The sequence below is a fragment of the Mirounga leonina genome, unplaced genomic scaffold (assembly GCF_011800145.1).
Source record: "Mirounga leonina isolate KUSES-001 unplaced genomic scaffold, KU_Mleo_1.0 Mir_53, whole genome shotgun sequence".
Taxonomy (NCBI): Eukaryota; Metazoa; Chordata; class Mammalia; order Carnivora; family Phocidae; genus Mirounga; species Mirounga leonina.
In genome coordinates, this window is record NW_023270807.1 from 10,731,778 (window position 1) to 10,754,517 (window position 22,740).

The 22,740-nt window shown below is 46.2% G+C and overlaps 1 non-coding gene across 1 annotated transcript; it reads right to left on the reverse strand.

Annotated features, from left to right (window-relative positions):
• Nucleotides 1-15,279: 15,279 nt before the first annotated feature.
• On the reverse strand, nucleotides 15,280-15,383 carry LOC118001693. Its single transcript, XR_004676801.1, has one exon. It is a non-coding gene; the product is annotated as a U6 spliceosomal RNA (small nuclear RNA).
• Between the last annotated feature and the right edge of the window lie 7,357 nt (nucleotides 15,384-22,740).

The window sequence follows — 22,740 nt, forward strand, 5'->3', positions numbered from 1 at the left end:
TACTTATAAAAAGGGGCGCCTGGGTGGCTCAGTTGTTAAGCGTCTGCCTTTGGCTCAGGTTATGTGGGATCGAGCCCCACATCGAGCCCCACATTGGGCTCCCTGCTTCTCCCTTTCCCACTCCCCCTGCTTGTGTTCCATCTCTCTCTGTCAAATAAATAAATAAATAAGTTATTTAAAAAACTTTGGTTCTTTTAACATTAAAAAGATTCAGGTTTTTTTCTTTTTTTGTAATCAAAAACCCAGTAAAGGCAAAAAGAACCTTTGTGTTTCTAGGCACATTACATTAAAGGTAAAGAAAACCTTTATTTACAATGTCTTATTAAGAGCAGATCAGTAATCAAAAAAAAAAAAAAAAGAAAGAAAGAAAGAGCAGATCAATAATCTAGAAAAGTATCCCTTTTTAAGTTGTTTTGGTTTTTTTTTTGTAATCTCTAAACCCAGCATGGGGCTCAAACCCATCACCCTGAGATCTTGAACTCATAGCCCTGAGATCAAGAATCACATGCTCTTTCCACTGAACCCCCAGGTGCCCTGAGAAAACTTTTGACAGAGAGAAAAACCAACTTCTAATTTTCCAGCAGTGTATTTTTGATATTAAAACTCATTTTTATTTTATTATTTTATTTTTTAAAGAGAAAGAGAGAGAGTGTGTGTGGGTGGCGGCAGAGGGAGAGGGAGAGAGAATTTTAAGCAGGCTCCATGCTCAATGTGGAGCTGGAGGTGGGGTTTGATCTCAAAACCCTGAGATCATGACCTGAGCTGAAATCAAGAGTCAGATGCTCAACTGACTGAGCCTCCCAGGCGCCCCTAAAACTCATTTTAAATAAGTTCATCTTAATCTTAGCCAGCTTGATCACACATTAAAATTCCTTTTTAAAAATTCCTTTTCCACAAATCCTCTACAACTTTCTTTTTCTTTCTGTTTTACATTCAGATTTTGTCCTATATTTTCCCTCTTTAAATACCCTCATTTTGGGACAAAATTGCTATAATTTCCATCTACAAAAATGCATTTCCATTCCTTGTAACCTCTTTTACTGAAAGCACATATCCTGCTTTTCTTGCATACAGAGATACTCATTATAGCTAGTAGCTGTAATCACATGTATTAATTAGAATTCTTAACTAAGTTAAGAACCTTAACTAAGAAGTAAATAATTGTGAACTGTCTTTTACATTAACATACTCTGAACTGTCGGGTGCTTGGGTGGCTCAGTCGGTTAAGCATCTAGCTCGGGTCATGATCCTAGGGTTCTGGGATTGAGTCCCAAGTCGGCTCCTTGCTCAGTGGGAAGCCTTTCTCCCTCTGCCTGCCGATCCCCCTGCTTGTGCACTCTCTCTCTCTCTGACAAATAAATAAAATCCTTTTAAAAAATACTGTGAATTTTCAGACTTATAAATACTTATTATGATTTCTAGAAACATGCTTTTAAAAAAAAAAATTTAAGATGTATTCATTTATTTTAGAGAGAGAGAGAGCAGAGCGGAAGGGCAGAGAGAATCCCAAGCAGACTCCACCCTGAGTGTGGAGCCCATGGGGGGCTTGATCTCACAGCCCCAAGATCACAACCTGAGCTGAAACCAGGAGTCGGATGCTTGACCAATTGTGCCACCCAGGGGCCCCTAGAAACATGGTTTTTTTTAATAGAAAATTTCTCAACATGGCATAAAACATGTTTACTAATAGATGCAATTATCTTTAGTTCCTCTGTAAAAGGAAGCAAAAAGAGGATAAGCCTATGTTCAATAATTAATGTATTTGGAAATGATCTTGATATTCTATGAATTTAACTTAACTCATCACTTAATTTAGCAAAACTTTAAGATTTCAGGTTACCAAAAAGACCTGAGGAAGGGGTGCCTGGCAGGCTCAGTCAGTAGGGCACGCGACTCTTGTTCTCAGGGTCATGAGTTCTAGCCCCATGTTGGGTGTGGAGCCTAATTAAAAACAAGACAAAGAAGATGTTTAAAAGATTTGAGGAAACTATTTTTTTTTTAATTTAAGTAATCTCTACTCCCGGTGTGGGGCTTGAACTCATGACCCTGAGATCAAGAGTCACATGCTCTTCCCACTGAGCTAGCCTGGCACCCCATGAGGAAACTATTTTAAAAGTTTATTTAAAAATTTTTTATCTTATTTACATCTATCCAATTTGTTTTTTTGTAACAATTATGTTTAGATTACCCACAAAAACTTCATGAAACATTAGATAAAATCAACCATTGTCCCAAGTTATTCTTCTTGTTGACAAATTTTGTAACAGAGATAACATGACCTTACTTGATTAGTAAACCCGGTAGGATAAAAGTATTATATTTAATGCTAATAACTTTAAAGATATGTCTATTTTAATTAAGCTAACACCCTTAACCTAGCTTTAATACCAAATATCTTCCCAGATTGCATGAACCTGAAAAGCATTTGGGTTAGTTTCTATTACATTTCTGAGATTTAGAAATATTTAATTTGTAAGTGCTTATTTTTAAGCCAGTTAAATAGAAGTCTTTACAGGGGCACCTGGGTGGCTCAGTTGTTAAGCGTCTGCCTTCGGCTCAGGTCATGATCCCAGGGTCCTGGGACTGAGCCCCGCATAGAGACCTTATAGTTAATTTTTTTAGCCATGATATGGGTATGAAAATGCAAAGCCCTAGTTTATAAAAGAACAGTTGGATCCAAACTGTTTTTCTGGCAGATGGAATAAGTTAAGGTCACCCGCTCAGATGGCTAAAGATTATTCTACCAGTATTGGTGGAGAAAACGCATGACTTTTCATTCATCTAAATTTCAAATGGCCTTTCTCCCTTTTGTTCTACTTCCGGTAAGAATTACCTCGGGTGAAATAGGCAAAGGGAATTAAGACTACAGACTTCCAGTTATAAATTTTAAAAAGAGGGGGGGAAAGAAAAAGAATTATCTCCCTGAAGTTTCTACTTTTAATATATATTTTTAAAGATTTTATTTATTTATTTGATAGAGACACAGCGAGAGAGAGGGAACACAAGCAGGGGGAGTGGGAGAGGGAGAACAGGGAGCCCGACGCGGGGCTCGATCCCAAGACCCTGGGATCATGACCTGAGCCGAAGGCAGACGCTAAACCACTGAGCCACCCAGGCGCCCCTACTTTTAATATTTTTATCTCAAAGTCCCAGGGAGAGAATTCAAATCCCTCCAAGAAGGACTTTGGTTTTTGCAAAGTCAATAATTTACAAGCCTCTTGAGACAAATAGGGGAGGTTTGGGGATTAGTAAAGAAATAAATGAACTTTGAATTGCCTCTAGGGCTACATGTCTAGTTTTATAAAGATTTGTAAGATGCGGACAGTTGCCTTTACTCCCTCTTCTTTAGAAGGTTGTAGCCTGGGTGTGGAGGGCTGACCTAGCCATCCACCTACATTGGAATGTTTGTTTGTTTGTTTCTGGGTACATTTAGCTGAGAGAAAACAGATTCCATCAGTTTTTCCAGGATCCCACCTGAAGGTTCTGAGCGGGTTTTTGTTTTTTCTTTTTTAATTCAATTAATTAACATATACTGTATGATTAGTTTCAGAGGTAGAGTTTAGTGATTCTTCAGTTGCAGGTAACACCCAGTCTGAGCAGGGTTTGAAGAGGAAAGAGTGTAACTGATATTTACTAGAATTTGGCAAGGTTTGGTTTTGTTTTGCTTTTTAGATTTCCCTTGGCTGTCTAAAAGAATAATGTAGCAGTTCACCAGAAAATCCCTGAGTCCCATCAGCTCTGGGAGGGGCTCACGGGCAGGGGTGGCATGCGGGGTATGGGGGGGTTCCTTTGAAGGTAGATATGGGGCTCTCTGTAAGGTCATTAACTTGGCGGATTTTTGTCTACAGTCATGTAAAGACAATTCAGACAGAGGGGAACTAGAATGAGTATTTGAGTAAAGGATAGAGGGAGGCAGTAAGAATTATGACAGTCTTCCAGTCGTTTGTATGACTTCTGGGTCTTTTTAATTTTTTATCAGCTTTTTTGCGATGAAACTTTCAATAAAGCTATTTTTGCAATTTTGAACCCTTTGTTTTTATGTGCAATTCTCATAGGATCTTATCTGCTTGGAACGTTCTTCACAATGGCCACTGTAATTCTAGGTTGTAATTCCCTTGAGGGCTGCTAGTAGTTTGGTAAGGCCCACATTTCTGTCCAGCCATATCCAACCGGTAAATGGGGTGCAGCTCACATTTCCATCTGGCCTTACTTTGGGGACTCCCACCTGATGGTTACAAAGCCAAGTTCTTCAGGACACAGATCATGCTTAGTAAGAGTCTGACATTTTCATAGATATTTACAGCTTCCGGAACGGCAGTTCTTAGACATAAAATAAGCAGATGCCCTGGAAGGTGGTACACTTGACTCTCTAGAAATGAAGGATCCCACCTTCATTATTTATTTACTTATTTTTATTGTGTTGTTTGTTTTGTTTTCCAGTTTAGCCTTTGGATTTCTCAAAGCCAGATTAGTCCCTGAGAGAGATGCACCGTGGAGTTGGGATCCCGTGGTGTTTCACGCTGTGTCACCTCATTGCACGGAAACTCTCTTGAGTTCGGCAGGTGACTTAGTGTTGATCTAACCCATTCTGTGACCAACTTGTCCTAACACAGGGATCTTTGGGTCAGGCGCACGTGCTCTAACAACTCTGAAGCGTTTGCCCCACGCCCACCAATTCCTGTGGCTTGTTGGCCTCCAAGATCCCCATTAGCAATTAGCCTTTACCTCAGGAGAACATTAACAGAAGCCAAGAGAAACCGAGGAAACAGACTGTGGACACCAGCAGTACCCAAAGAACTAGGGACTGGAAAGAGGACTGAACCAGCAGACCTCAAACAATGGGAATGCAGACTGATTCCAAACAAATGGACAACAGCTGCCAAAAGCAGCTCCCAGCATGGCATCTGAGGACAGAACCGAGGGCTGCGGTTTAGATGTCACCGCACCCCGGCCCATAGCAAGGCCCTGTGCACCACCAGCAACTCCATAGGCAGACTTGGGGACCTCAGATTGGACCTGGGGCAAGAAGTGCCAAACAACTGGGGACCTGCAGACTGAACCAAGGGCTAGGCCCTCGGGTTTCAGATGGAACCATCTGCCAACTCAAGCTGACCCACTAAGCTCTGGACTAGAAACCAGTTGGATCCGGAGCTCATCGAAAAAAGAGCCTAGCTCCCAACTGAGAGAGACTTACCCACGGTCCTCAGAAATGGTGAGAAAGACAGTGAACTCAAAAAGGGGTTCGCAAGCACCATGCCCATCAGCGGTCTTCTTCAATCTGCAACTGCCACCAAATCTGTTAAACAACAAAAATTCAACTCCAGCAATTTAAATGATCAAATTGGCTTTATTGAACAATTCATGAATCGGGCAGCATCCCACCCAGCAAACAGAAAAAAAGCCCCATCCAGCTATAGAAAATGAAAGGTTTGCAAAGGCAGAGAGGAAGCAGGAAAAGGAAATAATTAGCAGGGTGTATTGTTTTAGGCAAGGGAAACAGAATGGGTCTATCTGTAAATTTCCTAGTGCTGCCCAGGAAATACTAGGTTGACTGCTTAGAGGTCACATTCCTGGGAGGGGTCGAAACTGCAGTTAAGTTAGGTACTGAGTCTGGGTTTGCTGATGTGGGGCCTTAACCTAAGTAACTCCATTTTAGACCTCTGGTTTTCTTTTTAACAGGGGTGGCAGTGGCTCTCAGGGGTGCTGTGCGGACAACTGAGACGAAAGTGTGCTCAGTGCTTGGCACACAGTAAACTCATCATCATCACCACTCAGATTCCAAGGAGCCCCATCTGCAGCCTATGTGCTGAACAACTAGAGGGAGGGTCATTCACCTAGATTGTGACGTGAGCTCCCCCCCCAAACTCAGAGTTCTACCACTGGGCAGCTGTCTAGTATTCAAGAAGTGAGATGAATGCGCAAACATTTAATAAATATATCTAATGAACACAAGCATCCAACACGTATGCCAGCATGCATACATCGTAGACTTCCACATCCACAATCTACACAGAAGTGCCCCCCACCCCCACCCCAGCCACACGGGGTCTGCCTGCTCCCTCCTCCTGCCTGCCAAATCTGCATCAGCCCTCACCTTTTCTTCAGCCCCTTTAGACTCCATCTTCATCTGCCTCCTCCCTCAGCCTAACACCCCGGAATGCCATTCCCGCCTTGTCCTCGCTGTCTCCTGTAGATCTGTCACCACGCTTTCTGCTCTTCTCTTCTGGTCTTCAGTGTGGGTAGCTTCCTATGTTCAGAGCACGGGGTGGTAGGGTCCTGCTGGGGAAGGCTTCACCCCTGCTGCCTGCAACCCGCACAGCTCATGCTGGGTGGTCTTGATTGAGGCTGTGGGGCAATCTAGACCACATCTTGATGACTAACGGCCATTCTCCACAGCTGCTGCCCCGATTTCCTTCGGAACCCGCCCCCCCGGCCTCCCATTTTTCTGCAAAGATGAGGCCACATCAGAAGAACACCCTCAGCCCGACTTCTCCAGTCCCTTAGAATATTGCCGTAGCTTCGTCCTCTGGTTTCTGAAACAGTGGGGTCTCAAGTGTACCAGAAATCTTGCCATGTGCAATAACATGGATGGACTTTGAGGGCATTATGCTAAGTGAGATAAGTCAGAGAAAGACAGACAAATACTGTATGATCTCACTTATATGTAAAATCTAAAAAAACCCAAAAAACCCCACAATACAAAAAAGCAAAAAACTTACCTCAAAGATATAAAGAACAGATTGGTGGTTATCAGAGGTGGGGATGAGGGGTGGGCAAAATGGATGAAGGGGGTCTAAAAGGTATAAACTTCCAGTTATAAAATAAATACGTCATGGGGATGTTATATACGGCATCATGACTATAGTTAATAATACTGTATCACAGGTTTGAAAGTTGCTAGGAGAATAGCTCTTTTTTTTGTTTGTTTGTTTAAGATTTTATTTTTAAGTAATCTCTACACCCAACGTGGGGCTCGAACTCACAACCCCAAGATCAAGAGTCGCACGCTCCACAGACTGAGCCCACCAGGTGCCCTGCAAGGAGACCAGTTCTTAAAAGGTCTCAACACAAGAAGAAAACTGTTTAACTATGTATGGTGATGGATGTTAAGTAGATTTATTGTGGTGACCATTTTGTAATATATGCAAACATGATATCATTATGTTGTACACCTAAAACTAATATAATGTTATATGTCAATGATTTCTCAATTAAAAAAATAAAATGTGTGGGGCGCCTGCGTGGCTCAGTCGGTTAAGTGTCTGCCTTCAGCTCAGAGTCATGACCCCAGGACCCTGGGATTGAGCCCTGCATCGAGCCCCGCATTGGGCTCCCTGCTCAGAGGGGATCCTGCTTCTCCCTCTCCCTCTGCCCCTCCCCCACTCGTGCTCTCTCTCCGTCAAATAAATAAATAAAATCGTTAAAAATTTTTATTTATTGGGGCACCTGGGTGGCTCAGTGGTTAACCGTCTGCCTTCGGTTCAGGTCATGATCCCAGGGTCCTGGGATCGAGCCCCGCATCGGGCTCCCTGCTCAGCGGGCAGCCTGCTTCTCCCTCTCCCACTCCCCCTGCTTGTGTTCCCTCTCTCGCTGTGTCTCTCTCTGTCATAAATAAATAAAATCTTTAAAAATTTTTTATTTTTTTAAAGATTTTATTCATTTATTTGACAGAGAGAGTGAGAGAGCACAAACAAGGGGAGAAGCAGGCTCCCCGCTGAGCAGGAAGCCCAATGTGGGGCTCAATCCCAGGACCCTGGGATCATGACCTGAGCTGAAAGCAGACGCTTAACGGACTGAGCCATCCAGGTGCCCCCCAATTTTTTTTAATTAAAAAAAATGTGCTAGAAACACCATGGAATATCATGCAACAGTTAGAAGCAGTGGACAGGATGCCACACAGCAACAGCTCTAAGATCCTGAAAACATGCTGAGGGGAAAATAGTAAGGCAAAATGAGCACAGTCGCTTTTTGTACATTTTTTTAAAATGATGGGTTTTTTCTTTTTTTTTAAAGATTTTATTTATTTATTTGACAGAGAGAGACACAGCGAGAGAGGGAACACAAGCAGGAGGAGTGGGAGAGGGAGAAGCAGGCTCTCCGCTGAGCAGGGAGCCCAATGCGGCGCTCGATCTCAGGACCCTGAGATCATGACCTGAGCCGAAGGCAGACGCTTAACTGAATGAGCTACCCAGGCGCCCCCAGTACTTGGTTTCTAATACCATGCTCCAGTAAATAGAACCGTGGCTTGTTGGAGAAATGTCTGATTCTAGGGCTGCTGCAGGAAAGGTACAAGATAAGTCCTCAGCATCTTGTGCCAGAAAGTAAGGAAATGCTCAAAACAAGAGCAAAAACAAAAAACACAATGATGAGAGTATGTCAAAGGTGAAGCATAATTCTCCACACCTCAAGTGGGTTGCACCTAGTGACTTCCTTCCAAAGAGGACAGTTTGGGGGTGCCTGGCTGGCTCAGTAGAGCATATGATGCTCGATCTTGGGGTCATGAGTTTGAGCCCCATGTTGGGTATAGAGATTACTTAAAAATAAAATCTTTAGGGGCGCCTGAGTGGCTCAGTCGGTTAAGCATCTGACTCTTGATTTAGGCACAGGTCATGTTCTCGGGGGTCATGAGATCAAGTCCCACATCAGGTTCCGCGCTGGGTGTGAAGCCTGCTTGGGATTCCCTCCCTCCCTCTCCCTCTGCCCCTCCCCCACCGCCACCCTTTATCTCTCTCTCTCTCTCAAATAAATAAAATCTTTTTTTAAAAAGGACAGTATGAAAAGTGGGAGAAAAGAGTAACTTTATGGTAAAGAAACATGCCAAACACTACTTCAGGCAGCTGATCAAGGTGAACATCAACAGTAATAAGTCATGTTGATAGAATGTACCCTTGATGTGATGTAATGAGAATGGCATTTTATCTCTGTGGTTTCCTTCCCCCAAACCCAAAAACTCTAGTCTAATTATGAGAAAAACATCATACAAATTCCACTTGCAGGACATTTTACAAAACACCTGCCCAGTAGTCCTCAGAATGATCAAGGTCATCAAAAATGAGGAAAGTCTGAGAAAGGGTCACAGCCAAGGGGAGCCTAAGGAGAAAAGACAGCTAAGCATAATGTGGTATCCTGGATGGGATCCTGGCACAGAAAAGGGACATTTGGTAAAAACTAAGGAAATCTGAACAAAGTATGGGTTTTAGTCAATACTAATGTATCAATATTGGCCCTTAATTGTAATAAACATACTGTATTAAGGTAAGATGTTACTTATAGGGGAAATTGGGTGTGGGGGATACAGAAATTCTCTGTACTATCTCCACAACTCTTCTGTCAATCTAAAATTATTCTAAAATAGTTTATTTTTAAAAGTATTTAAAATAGATACCTTGGAGATATTTTTCTATTGGTGCACAGAGAGCTTCTTTATGATTTTTTAAAAGATTTTATTTATTTATTTGAGAGAGAGAGAGAGAGTGCATGAGGAGGGGCAGGGGGGCAGGAGAGGGAGAGAATCCCAAGTCGACTCCCAACTGAGTGAGGAGCCAGATGCAGGGCTCCATCCCACAACCCTGAGATCATGACCTGAGCCAAAACCAAGAGTTGGATGCTTAGCTAACTCAGCCACCCAGGTGCCCCTTCCGTATGTTTTTTTCTATAGGTGCATAGGATTTCACTGTAGTGAAGTCTCATCACTGACTTATCAGCTCTTTACTGAGGGTTGTTCCCAATCTTTGACTATTATAACCAATAGTACAATGAATGACACTACACATATGTCATTTTATGTAATGCAGCTATTTCTATAGGATAAATATCTAAAAGCGGGATATATATATATATATTTTAAAGATTTTATTTATTTGACAGAGAGAGACACAGCGAGAGAGAGAACACAAGCAGGGGGAGTGGGAGAGGGAGAAGCAGGCCTCCCACTGAGCAGGGAGCCCAATGCGGGGCTCGATCCCAGGATCCTGGGATCATGACCTGAGCTGAAGGCAGACGCTTAACGACTGAGCCACCCAGGCGCCCCAAGCGGGATATATTTTTATAAGATTTTTATTTATTTGAGAGAGAGAGAGCGAGTGAGCCCAAGCTAGGGGGAGAGGCAGAGGGAGAGGGAGAAACAGACTCCCTGCTGAGCAAGGAGCCCAACTCTTAATCCCAGGACCCTGGAATCATGATCTGAGCCGAAAGCAGACACTTAACCGACTGAGCCACCCAGGTGCCCCTAAAAGTGGAATATTGAGTTAAAGAGTATATACATCAGTAATTCAGAATATACATTAAACTCCCCTCCATATAGGGGGAGTTTATACTGCAGTAAAAGAGAGTACATATTTCCCCACAGCCTCGTCAACGCGGTCTGTGGTCAAACTCTTGCATATTTCTAATGTGATAGGAGAAAAATGGCTTCTCGGTGTTCTTGTACTTTGCATTTTTCTTATTGCAAGTGAAACTGAGCAAATTGTTTTGCTTGCGTGTCCTTTCATTCTCTGTGAGCCATCTCTGTATATTCTTCGTCCATTTTTATACTGGGCTTTCGTGTTTTTCCTTATAAAATTTTAGGAGCTATTTCTATTTTAGGAAGATTTGCCTTTGTCTGCCATAAGGGCTGCAAATATTCCCCTTTCCGTGTCATTTGTCTAATGCCTGCCCCACGGACCCCACTCCTCCCCTTCCCTCTGGCAGATCGGCTTTCCTCAGGCCACCTGTCCCCTTTCAGAGCCCCAGCCCAAAGCCCTAGTTCCTCATTCTTCCTGGTGACCTCTGACCTCTTGGTGACATCTGGCTCTATACTGAAGACTCTTCTTGTGTGTAAATAACTTTTACTGTGTCCTTTGTCTGGCTAGAGGGACGCCTGGGTGGCTCAGTCATTAAGCGTCTGCCTTCAGCTCAGGCCATGATCCCAGGGTCCTGGGATGGAGTCCTGCACGGGGCTCCTTGCTCAGCGGGGAGCCTGCCTCTCCCTCTGCCTCTCCCCCTGCTTGTGCTCTCAATCTCTCTTTTTCTCTGACAAATAAATAAATAAAATCTTAAAAAAAAAAAAAAAAGAACATGGAAAATAGAGAAAAGCATTCAGAGGAAAACCAACATTCACCTGCGAGTCCACCTCCCAGGATAACCACCTCCTGCTTCTCAAGGCCTCTGTGTGTGTATTTATTTACGAAAGAAACTTCTTGAACCTATCCAGTCCCTTTGGGAACTGATTATCACTACACTTACACACCTCTCGGATTTCTTCATGTGCTTATTTTGTCTCCACTGGCAGGTAAACTGGAGGCACCGGGTAGGAACTGCCCCTCCTGCCCATCCCCACCGCAGCGACCTTCTCTCTCCTGGACTCCCCCCGCCCCACATTTCCCTGCCCTGCCCAAGCCTAACCGCTGCCCGCACGCCTGCCAGAGACGTCAGACTCTACGTCTCATGGGTCTTCAGAAGCACCTTCACCTTGTTGGAAACTTGGGCTCATCAACCCAAACCCCGGAAAGATCCCGCTTTCCAGTCAGAACAGCCAAGCCTCAGGGCGTCTGGGTGGCTCAGTTGGTTAAGCGACTGCCTTCGGCTCAGGTCATGATCCTGGAGTCCCGGATCGAGTCCCACATCGGGCTCCCTGCTCAGCGGGGAGTCTGCTTCTCCCTCTGACCCTCCTCCCTCTCATGCTCTGTCTCTCATTCTCTCTCTGTCAAATAATAAATAAAATCTTTAAAAAAAAAAAAAAAAGAACAGCCAAGCCTTGCCCAGGCATTGTTTCCAGCCCACGCCCTGCAAGCACCAAAGGGTTCCTGAAGTCACCCCACTGTTTGGCCTCACCTGGACTTTGCTCCCCCTCTCTCTCCTGCAGGTCTCCCACGAGACTGTCTGTCACACTCTGCCCATCTTCTGGCCCCAGAGCACCGCCCCCTCAGCCTTTTCCTCGCCATCGATCCTTCTCGGAAGCCCCATCCCCCACCCCCCTACACACACACACACACACACACACACACCCTACCCCACCCCTGCCACTCCTTCTCCAGGTCGGTCCTGACGGAGGCCACCTCTGAGAAGTTCCACACACACCCCACCCCCAGGCCCCGCTGACCCCCAGGGTGCCAGGCACTTTCCCTTGCAGAACAATCCATCCTCTCTCCCTATTGTGATTTCCTGTTTACTCCTCTGTCTCCCCTACAGATACGCCGGCGGCAGGGCTGTCTTTCACTGACGTATTTCAAGTGCAGGCGCTGGAACACTAACTATGTTTGTTGACTAGGGAAAGAACGGGTTTCCCAGCTAACGTGATCACTCCCCATTTTAAGTGTTGAAAGCTTTCCACCGAGGGTGCCTCCTGTAGGGCCAAGCTGGGCCCGTTGGAATTGAAACCCTCTTGGGTCTGATGTGCAAACTCCTCTCCCTCCACTGTCTAACTACCACTCTTTTCGGACTCTTACAGAGGTCCTCTCTGAACCTCAGTTTTTTCATCTGTCTAGAGAAGAGAACACTAAGGGGAAAATTATAAGGACCACATACATGAATTATAATACTTTGTAAATGGCAATGGGATAAATGAAGTTGAAATGTGGGTACGTTATTAAAAAAAAACAGTGCTACCTTTCACTGAGCATGTTTTCTATACCAGGCACCGTTCTAATATCTCACTGGTATTAATGCCTTTTCATCCTAAATCAGCTCCATTTCAAAGAAAGGTAAACTGAGGCACAGAGCAGTTAATGATTCATTTGCCTAAGATTCCACACTGGAGGTAGAAGAGCTGGGATTTGAACCCCGGGCAGAGCCTACTTGCTTAACCACCACCCCATGTTGCGTCTCTATTAAATAATATATAATATATTAGTATTATTTGGTCAGAGAGCTGCCCTCTTCAAATAAAACTGATCCAATCACACAACCGCCCTCTCCCGGGATGATTCTCATTCTAATGGTAATTCTGTAGGTAGAGTTTTTTGTTCATATTTATTTATCTATCCCAAGAATGGAAACATTTTTAAAATGTAGAAAAGAGGGGGCGCCTGGGTGGCTCAGTCGGTTAAGCGACTGCCTTCGGCTCAGGTCATGATCCTGGAGTCCTGGGATCGAGTCCCGCATCGGGCTCCCTGCTTGGCAGGGAGTCTGCTTCTCCCTCTGACCCTCCCCCCTCTCATGTGCTCTCTCTCTCTCTAATAAATAAATAAAATCTTTAAAAATAAATAAATAAAAATAAAAATAAATAAATAAGATGTAGAAAAGAACCGCACCCATATTTTCTGTTCTTCGACATTTGCGTAATGAGCTTCAAAGAGAATAAATAGCCCTCAGCTGAACTGCACAGAGTTTACCCGCATCTGTTTTGCCATGACTTACATGGAGTTACCTTCAGTGGTACTGAAGATGATATCCCCCAAACCCACCGCTGCAGGTCTTCCAAGCACCTTTAGGTTGAGTTTCCAGTCCCTTCCCTCATATTTTCAGAATTTCCTCACCAAGAGAGGGATGGGGACAAGGGAGGGGAAGGAAGAGGCCAGCCTGGGTGGGGGCTCTCCACTTGGATTCACAAGGGGCAGGAGAAGAGAGATAAAGGTTTGGTGGCCACTGATAGTCCTTCTGGGTCTGTGGCTCAGGGCACAGGCTGTGCTCCCCTGGATTGCCATGGGGGTGACGTGGCAAGGTCACCTCCACATAGGTTTCCCCTAGTCTCCCTCCTTTGCCTGTCCTATTGCCACTCCCCTGATGTCAGCCTTATCCCTGGCACAAAGCCCCAACTCCTGCCTATGGGGGCCACAGAATGGAGGGAGGGCAGAAAGGGACCATTTCTGGATACCCAAGGAGAAACTGAGTGTAGAAAAGAGGACACCTCCCCTCCCCCCACCGAAGAACAGCTGGAAGCAAGAGGCCTGCCTCCTAGCACCGTGTTCCCTAACTGCCAGCCCACACTGACTTTACTTCTGAGGATCCAGAAATTTGTGGGAGGCAGGGAGGGAAAGAGAAAGAAAAAGGTGAAGAGAGTTAGGGAGATCCAGAGAAAAAGGGTAAGAGGTTAGAGAGACCAACACAGGCATATCTTAGAGATACTGTTGGTTCAGTTCCAGACCACTAGAACAAAGCACATATTGCAATAAAGTGAGTCAGATTAATTTTTTGGCTTCCCAGTGCATATAAAAGTTATGTTTGCACTATACTGTAGCCTCGTGAGAGTGCAAGAGCATTATGTCTAAAAAACCAATGTGCATATCTTCATTAAAAATTACTTAATTTTTTTAAGATTTTATATATTTGAGAGAGAGAGCCTGAGCATGGGCAGGACGGGGGGCAGAGGGAGAGGGAGAAGGAAGCCCCATGGGGGCTTGATCCCAGGACCCCGGGATCATGACCTGAGCCAAAGGCAGCCGCTTAACCGACTGAGCCACCCAGGCGCCCCTAAAACTACTTTATTGCCAAAAAGTGCTAATCAGGGACGCCTGGGTGGCTCAGTCGTTAAGTGTCTGCCTTCCGCTCAGGTCATGATCCCAGGGTCCTGGGATCGAGCCCCGCATCGGGCTCCCTGCTCAGCGGGAAGCCTGCTTCTCCCTCTCCCACTCCCCCTGCTTATGTTCCCTCTCTCGCTGTGTCTCTCTCTGTCAGATAAATAAATAAAATCTTTAAAAAAAAAACGGGAGACAACGGTAAAGATTGCCACATCGAGTGAGTCTTCCTTCCACGAATGATTTCTCTGCAGCACGTGATAGCATTTTACCCACAACGGAACTTCTTTCTGGAGTCACTCCTCTCACATCCTGTTGCTGCTTTCTCAACTATGTTTTTGGAATATTCTAAATCCTTTGTGGTCATTTCCACAATCTGCACAGCATCTTTACCAGGAGCAGTTTCCATCTCAAGAAACCACTTTCTGTGCTCATCCATAAGAAGCAACTCATTTGTTCAAGTTTGGTCATGAGAGAGCAGCAAGTCCCATCTTCAGGCTCCACTTCTGATTCTAGTTCTCTTGCTGTTTCCACCCCGTCTGCTGTTACTTCCTCCCTTGAAATCTTGAACCCCTCAAAGTCATCCATGAGGGTTGGAATCAAATTCCTCCAAACTCCTATTAATGTTGATTTTTTAAAAGATTTTATTTATTTATTTGAGAGAGAGAACACGAGAGAGAGAGAGGGAGAGAGAGAGCGCGCACGAGTTGTGGGGAAGGGCAGAAGGAGAGGGAGAAGCAGACTCCCGGCTGAGCAGGGAACCTGATGCAGGGCTCGATCCCAGGACCCTGGGACCATGACCTGAGCCGAAGGCAGATGCTTAACCGACTAGCCACCCAGTTGCCCCTGATTTTTTTTTTCGTTCATGAATTTGCATGTCCTCCTTGCTCAGGGGCCATGCTAATCTCTGTATCGTTCCAATTTTAGTGTATGTGCTGTTGAAACAAGCACCTATTTATGTTGCTATTTGACCTCTTCCCATGAATCACAGATGTTCTTAATGGCATCTAGAATGGTGAGTCCAGGGGGCACCTGGATGGCTCAGTTGGTAGAGCATGTGATCTCAGGATTGTGAGTTCAAGCCCCATGTTGGGTATAGAGATTACTTAAGGAATTGAAAGAAAGAAAAAAAAAGAAAGAAAGAAAGAAAGAAAGAAAGAAAGGAAGGAAGGAAGGAAGGAAGGAAGGAAGGAAGGAAGGAAGGGTGGTGAATGCTTACCAGAGATTTTCAACTTACTCTGTCCAGATCCATCAGAGGAATCACAATCCATGACAACTATAGCTTTGTGAAATGTATTTCTTAAATACTAAGACTTGAAAGTTAGAGTGACTCTTTGATCCAGGGGCTTCAGAGTGGATGTTGTGTTAGCAAGCATGAAGACATTAACCTTGTCCATCTCTATCAGAGCTCCTGAGTGACCGGGTGCCTTGGCAATGAGCAGTACCATTTTAAAAGGAATCTTTTTTCCTGAGCGGTAGGTCTCAACAGTGGGCTTTAAATATTCACAATATTAAACTGTGTTTAAACAGATGTGCTGTCATCCAGGCTTTGTTCCATTTATAGAGCAGAGCCAGCAGAATTCTGAAGGGTCCTAGAATTTTCGGAAGAGTAAATAAGCATTGGCTTCACCCTGAAGTCACCAGCTGCATTAGCCCCTAACAAGGGAGTCAACCTGTCCTTTGGAGCTTTGAAGCCAGGCATGGACTTCGCCTCTCTAGTTATGAAAGTCCTAGATGGCATCTTCTTCCAATAAAAGGCTGTTTCGTCTACATTGAAAATCTCTTGGGGCACCTGGGTAGCTCAGTCAGTGGGGCACCTAGCTCTTGGTTTCAGCCCAGGTCATGATCTCAGGTTTGTGGGATTGAGCCCCGTGTCGGGTTCCCCACTTGGCTCAGTCTGCTTGGGATTCTCTCTCTCCCTCTCCCTCTGCCCCTCCTGCTCCTGCTCTCTCAAATAAATAAATAAAACCTTAAAAAAGGGGGTGCCTGGGTGGCTCAGTTGTTAAGCGGCTGCCTTCGGCTCAGGTCATGATCCCAGAGTCCTGGGATCGAGCCCCACTTCGGCCTCCCTGCTCAGCAGGAAGCCTGCTTCTCCCTCTCCCACTCCCCCTGCTTGTGTTCCCTCTCTCGCTGAGTCTCTCTCTGTCAAATAAATAAATAAAATCGTAAAAAAAAAAAACGCAAAGTGGTTTAAAAAAAATTAAAAAAAAAGTACTTTATTTATTTATTATTTTTTTAAGATTTTATTTATTCATTTGAGAGAGAGGACGAAAGGAGAGAGAGAGAGCACATGAGAGGGGGGAGGGTCAGAGGGAGAAGCAGACTCCCCGCCGAGCAGGGAGCCCGATGCGGGACTCGATCCCGGGACTCCAGGATCATGACCTGAGCCGAAGGCAGTCGCTTAACCGACTGAGCCACCCAGGCGCCCTAAAAGTACTTTATTTATGATTGATACTAAATCTTTTTCAGTTATGTGGATTGCAAAAGTCCTCCCCAGTCTGTGAGGGACTGCCTTCTCACTTTGTTTTTAGTGTCTTTTGTTAATTGAAAGTTTTTGAACTGGCTGGGTGACTGAAGCCCGGTGATTGATACATGGGGGTTTGTTACACTATTATCTCTACTTTTATGTAATTTTGAAAATGACCATAACAAAAAGTTTATAAAAATCCATGAAACAGGTAATCCTCTACTATCTCAAATTCCTAAAGATCAGCTCCTATATTGTATAGTTTTGCTTTCAGATCTCTAATGCCACCGGAATATATTTGTTTGTTTTTAAAGATTTTATTTTTGAGTAATCTCTACACCCAGTGTGGGGCTTGAACTCACCATCCTGAGATCAAGAGTTACATGCTCTACCAACTGAGCCAGCCAGGCGCCCCATACATTTATAGTTGGTACGCCAGAGGATCAAAATTTACCTTCCCTCTCATGGATGGCCAACTGTCCCAGCCCCATTTCCGACCCTGTATTCTGAACCTGTCCCTCCTCTTCTGACCAGAAACTCCCTCCTCTGCCCTATATATTCTTGGGTCTGTTTCTAAATTTTCTATTCTGAAAAAAATTTTTAAATAAAAATGAGTTCTCTATTTTGTTCCTTAGTCACTGTGTCTATTTTCGCATTTTGCCACACCATTGTTTTTTTTTTTTTTTTAAAGATTTTATTTATTTATTTGAGACAGAGAGAATGAGAGACAGAGAGCATGAGAGGGAGGAGGGTCAGAGGGAGAAGCAGACTCCCCGCCGAGCAGGGAGCCCGATGCGGGACTCAATCCTGGGACTCCAGGATCATGACCTGAGCCGAAGGCAGTCGCTTAACCGACTGAGCCACCCAGGCGCCCCTTGCCACACCATTGTAATTCTCATATTAATAGATTGGCCACACTTGGTATTATCTCTTCTTTTTCTTCTCAGATTGACTTGGCTGGGGCACCTGGGTGGCTCAGTAGGTTAAGTGTCTGCTTTCTCGGGTACTGAGATTGAACCCCATATGGGGCTCCCTGCCCAGCAGGGAGCCTGCTTTTCCCTCTGCCCCTCCCCCTGCTTGTGTGTACGTGCACGCTCTCTCTCTCTGTCAAATAAATATTTATTTGACAGAGAGAGAGAGAGAGCACACAGAGGGAGGGAAGGAGAAGCAGTTTCCCCACCGGGTAGGGAGCCCAATGCGGGACTTGATCCCAGGACCCTGAGATCATGACCTGAGCTGAAGGCAGACGTTTAACCAACTGAGGCACCCAGGCGCCCCAAATAAATAAAATCTTTAAAAAAAAAAAAAAGATTGACTTGGCTATTCTTGGTCTTTTTTTCTTCCATATAAATTTTTTGATCAGCTTACTCGATTCCAGAAAGGGAAAAATCAACACTGTTGGGATCTTAATTGGAGTCACATTGAATTTCCAGATTAATTTGAGGGAGAACTAACATTTGTATAACATGATGTTTTCCTGACCATTATTACCTTGGCACATTAATCCATATATTTAGGTCTTCTTTTTTGGTCCCTTGGTAAAAACTGTGTTTGCTTTCACCACTAGGGTCTTGCTCAGTCCTTGTTAGATTTACTCCTGCAGTTTGCGGGTTTTGCCCCTCTCCCTCCCTATGTCAGATATGCCAGGCATGTCCTTCCCCACCTCCTGCTCCTGCCTCTTGGTCCACACCCCTCCTTCCCACTGTCCAGAAAGCAGCTGCCCTGCCCCAACAGCTGACTTTCCTGTGAGGCCAGTGTGAGTAGACCTCACATTTCCCCCCTCAGGTCCTACCAGCTGAGTCTGAGGAGAGCGACAGTTGTTTTGGTGGGGACAATGGGCTGCATTCTGTACCAGTTCCTCTCTGGGCCCCCTTCTCCCTGGCCACAGCAACTGTTCTTGGAGATAGGGTAGGGCCCCACCTGTCAGCTCTAATTACTCTCCAGACGACACCCAACTCCCTGGCTCATTTCTTCATGCTTGGTTGACACGTCTAGTATGTGTTCTCCTACCCAGTTGCCTGTTCAGGGGTCTATCATTGCCTGGAATTGGTGGGCAGAGGAACGGTGGTCATGGGTATGGGACTGTTCCTCCCAAGGGCGTGATCTCTCACCTCCGAGGAGCCGCAAGTTCCCAAAATGTTCTCTGAGTTGTCACCACATCCAGGCCTCAGATCCTCACGACAGCTCCACTCAGATAGTTGAGCCAAGAGGAGCTGTGATAGGGAACAGGGCTGAACTCCCGATTCCAGGCTAGTGTTCTGCCCTTCCCCACCAACACTTCCTACCCCTGGCTGGCCTCCACACCTGCCCCTCAGCACCCGCGCCCTTTTTTATTTTTTAAAGATTTTATTTATTTATTTGACAGAGAGAGAGAGACAGCGAGAGAGGGAACACCAGCAGGGGGAGTGGGAGAGGGAGAAGCAGCCTTCCCGCTGAGCAGGGAGCCCGATGCAGGGCTCGATCCCAGGACCCCGGGATCATGACCTGAGCTGAAGGCAGATGCTCAACAACTGAGCCACCCAGCATCCCTAGAAGGTGTTATTCCTATCCCCACTTGTGCAGTGAACAGTCTGCTCATGGGGCGCCTGGGTGGCTCAGTCGGTTAAGCATCTGCCTTCGGCTCTGGTCGTGGTCCCTGGGTCCTGGGATCGAGCCCTGCATTGCATCATGTCCTGCCGGGTTCCCTGCTCGGGGGGGGGGGTGCAGGGGGGCTGCTTCTCCCTCTCCCTCTGCCCCTCTCCCCCCAGCTCATGCTCTGTCTCTTAAATAAATAAAATCTTTAAAAAACCCAATCTGCTCAAGGCATCCCTAGAGCCCTGACAGAGGGTCCCAAAGCCAGCCTGTGAACCCATTCTTTACCTCGTGGCCGGGGAAGACATGCAGTTGAGTGTTGTGGACCCCTGGATGGGGACAAGCAGAAAGGGGTGGGAGAAGCAGGAGGCCCAGTGCTCCAGGGTCCCGCAAGAACCCATTGGCTATATGGAGCGCCTGGCTGGTTCAGTGGGTGGAGCACGACTTAATCTTGGGGCTGTGAGTTCAAGTCCCACATTGGGTGTAGAGATTGCTTGGGGAAAAAAAAAAAAAAAGCCCACAACAAAACCATTAGCTATATTGCAACTCTCACCCCCAGGCCTGGTCTCCCCAGCTGCCTTTCTGGCACCCTATCTGCTGACTCTTGGCTTATCTGTTCCTCCGTGCCTTGCACAGGCCTGGCACACGCTTGCTTGCGCTCCAGGGCTTGTTGTTGACATGAATGGCCCAATTAATGGAACTAATTAGGGGGGTAGGGGGGCTCTCCAGAATGCTCCTGGACGGCCCTGAGGGTCTGGGAAGAGGACCAGGGAGGAGGATTGCAGGGGTGACTTACTGTCCAGTTCACAGGCCTCAACTTCACAAGTTGGCACTGAGATCCCCTTTTTTTTTTTTTTAATTGACTTTAAGGAACAGGAGGTTTGGCGGATTTCCTCAAAGTTGCTGGCCTCTCCCCAGCAGCAGGGGATGGGGGGTAGAGGTCAGGGTGGTGCAGGCAGGATCCATTACACAGGCTAAATCAGGAACTAGAAGGAATTGCTCTGTGGTAGCTCTTGCCAGAGAGGATGATTATCTTTCCAGGAAAGGCTGAAGAAATCCTTAGCAGAGCCCTTGGTTTTCTACCTTGGAGAAAATGTCTGGGGCAGGCTGATGGGTGTGGGGAAGGATTAACCCAGGTGAGGGTGGGGAGGAGGTGGACAGGGGCGTTGCGGGGTAGAGAGTAAGCTACGACCAGCCCAAGGTTGTGGCAGTTAGTTCCCCCCCCCACCCCGCACCTCTACCCGCCCCCCCTGCCCGGGGTTCCCCATTGTTACCAGAGACAACATCCTGTTTCTCTTACTTGCCTCACTGGCCCAGGCCCTGGATCCCCTCACTCTGCTGAGGTGGGGGTGAGGGGATGGGGGATGGGGCTGGCTCCAGGTCCAGGGTCCAAGGACCTCACAGCTGGGGAAACTGAGGTTGGGGGGGGTGACTTGAGGTCACAGCAGTGGCTTACGTGGGCCAGTGCTTGGTTGGGACCCCAGGGTTCCCTCAAAATTACACACTTCAGAGGGGCCCAAAGGGAACCATCGAGTCTGACTTCTTCTCCCTTGGGTTCATGAGGTCGGTTCCCCCCTGTCCAAAAGGCTCTCTCAGCAAGTGGGATTCTCACATCCGAGGAGTGTATTCAGATCAATGGAGCTCTGGGGTTCTCCAGCACAGGGTGTGGACGAGCAGGCCTGAGGTTGGGTCGCATCACAGAGCCTCTAGTGATTTAGTCTTTTTTAAGATTTTATTTATTTATCTATTTGTCAGAGAGAGGGAGCGCACAAGCAGGGGGAGCGGCAGGCAGAAGGAGAAGCAGGCTCCCCGCCGAGCAGGGAGCCCGATGTGTGGGACTCGATCCCAGGACCCGGGGATCATGACCTGAGCCGAAGGCAGACGCTGAACCCACTGAGCCACCCAGGTGTCCCCTCTACTGATTTATTCTTACATTGTTTATTGCCGAGCACTGAGGACACAGCAGCAGATAAAAGAGAGGTGAATCCCTACATTCTTGTGGGGGAGGCAGATAATCAACAAGATAAGGAAGTAAAATAAAATATATAGCATTACGGATAATGATTTGCTGTGGAGAGAAGTAAAACAGAGGTTTGGATAGAGAGGAGACAGAGGGGATGGGGTGGAGGAGTGTACTTTTATTTTATTTTTTATTTATTTTATTATTTTTTAAGATTTTTATTTATTTATTTGAGAGAGAGAGAATGAGAGACAGCACGAGAAGGAAGAGGGCAGAGGGAGAAGCAGACACCCTGCTGAGCAGGGAGCCCGATGCGGGACTCGATCCCGGGACTCCAGGATCATGACCTGAGCCGAAGGCAGTCGCCCAACCAACTGAGCCACCCAGGCGCCCAGAAGTGTACTTTTAAATAGAATGGATAGGGACGCCTGGGTGGCTCAGCCGGTTAACCGTCTGCCTTCGGCTCAGGTCATGATCCCAGGGTCCTGGGATCGAGTCCTGCGTCGGGCTCCTTGCTCAGCGGGGAGCCTGCTTCTCCCTCTCCCACTCCCCCTGCTTGTGCTCTCTCTCTCCCTCTGACAAATAAATAAAATCTTTAAAAATAAATAAATAAATAGAATGGATAGGTGGCATATGGGCAAAAACTTGGAGGTGAGAGATAGAGCAAGATAGATACCTGGAGAAAGAGCCTTGTGCAAAGGAGCAACAATAGGTGCAAAGGCCCTGATGTAGAAAATACATCTGGCACAGTTAAGGAAAAGCAAGGAAGCCAGTGTGGCTGGAGCAGAACGACAGAGACAAGGATAGAAGTTGAGTCAGAAAGCTAGGGGAGGTCAGACCACCCAAGGCCTTGTAGGTCACAATGAAAGCCTCTGGCTTTAACTCTGAGTGAGGTGGGAGCCCCTGGACAGTTTGTGCAGAAAGAAGACAGGATCTGATTCATGTTTTAGAAAGATCATTCTGGTCTCTGTATGGAAAAGAGAAACAGGAACACCAGTTAGCAGGCTACTACAATAATTCAGGTGAGAAATGATGAATGCTCAGACAAAGGGTAGTCATGACGACATCAGTGAGGTGGTGAGATTCTGAATATTTTGAAAGTAGAGCTACCAGGATTTACTAATACGGGTAGTGAACTGTGATGGGAAGAGAGAAGTCAAGATAACGTCCAAGATTTTGGCCAGAGGAACTAGAAAGTGGCAGTTGCCACTTACAGAGGTGGGAAGGCCTGAGGGAAGGGCAGGTCTGGGGGGAGATCAGGCCATTTATCTGCTGTATGACTTTGGGTAAGTTGCTTAAACACTCTGAAC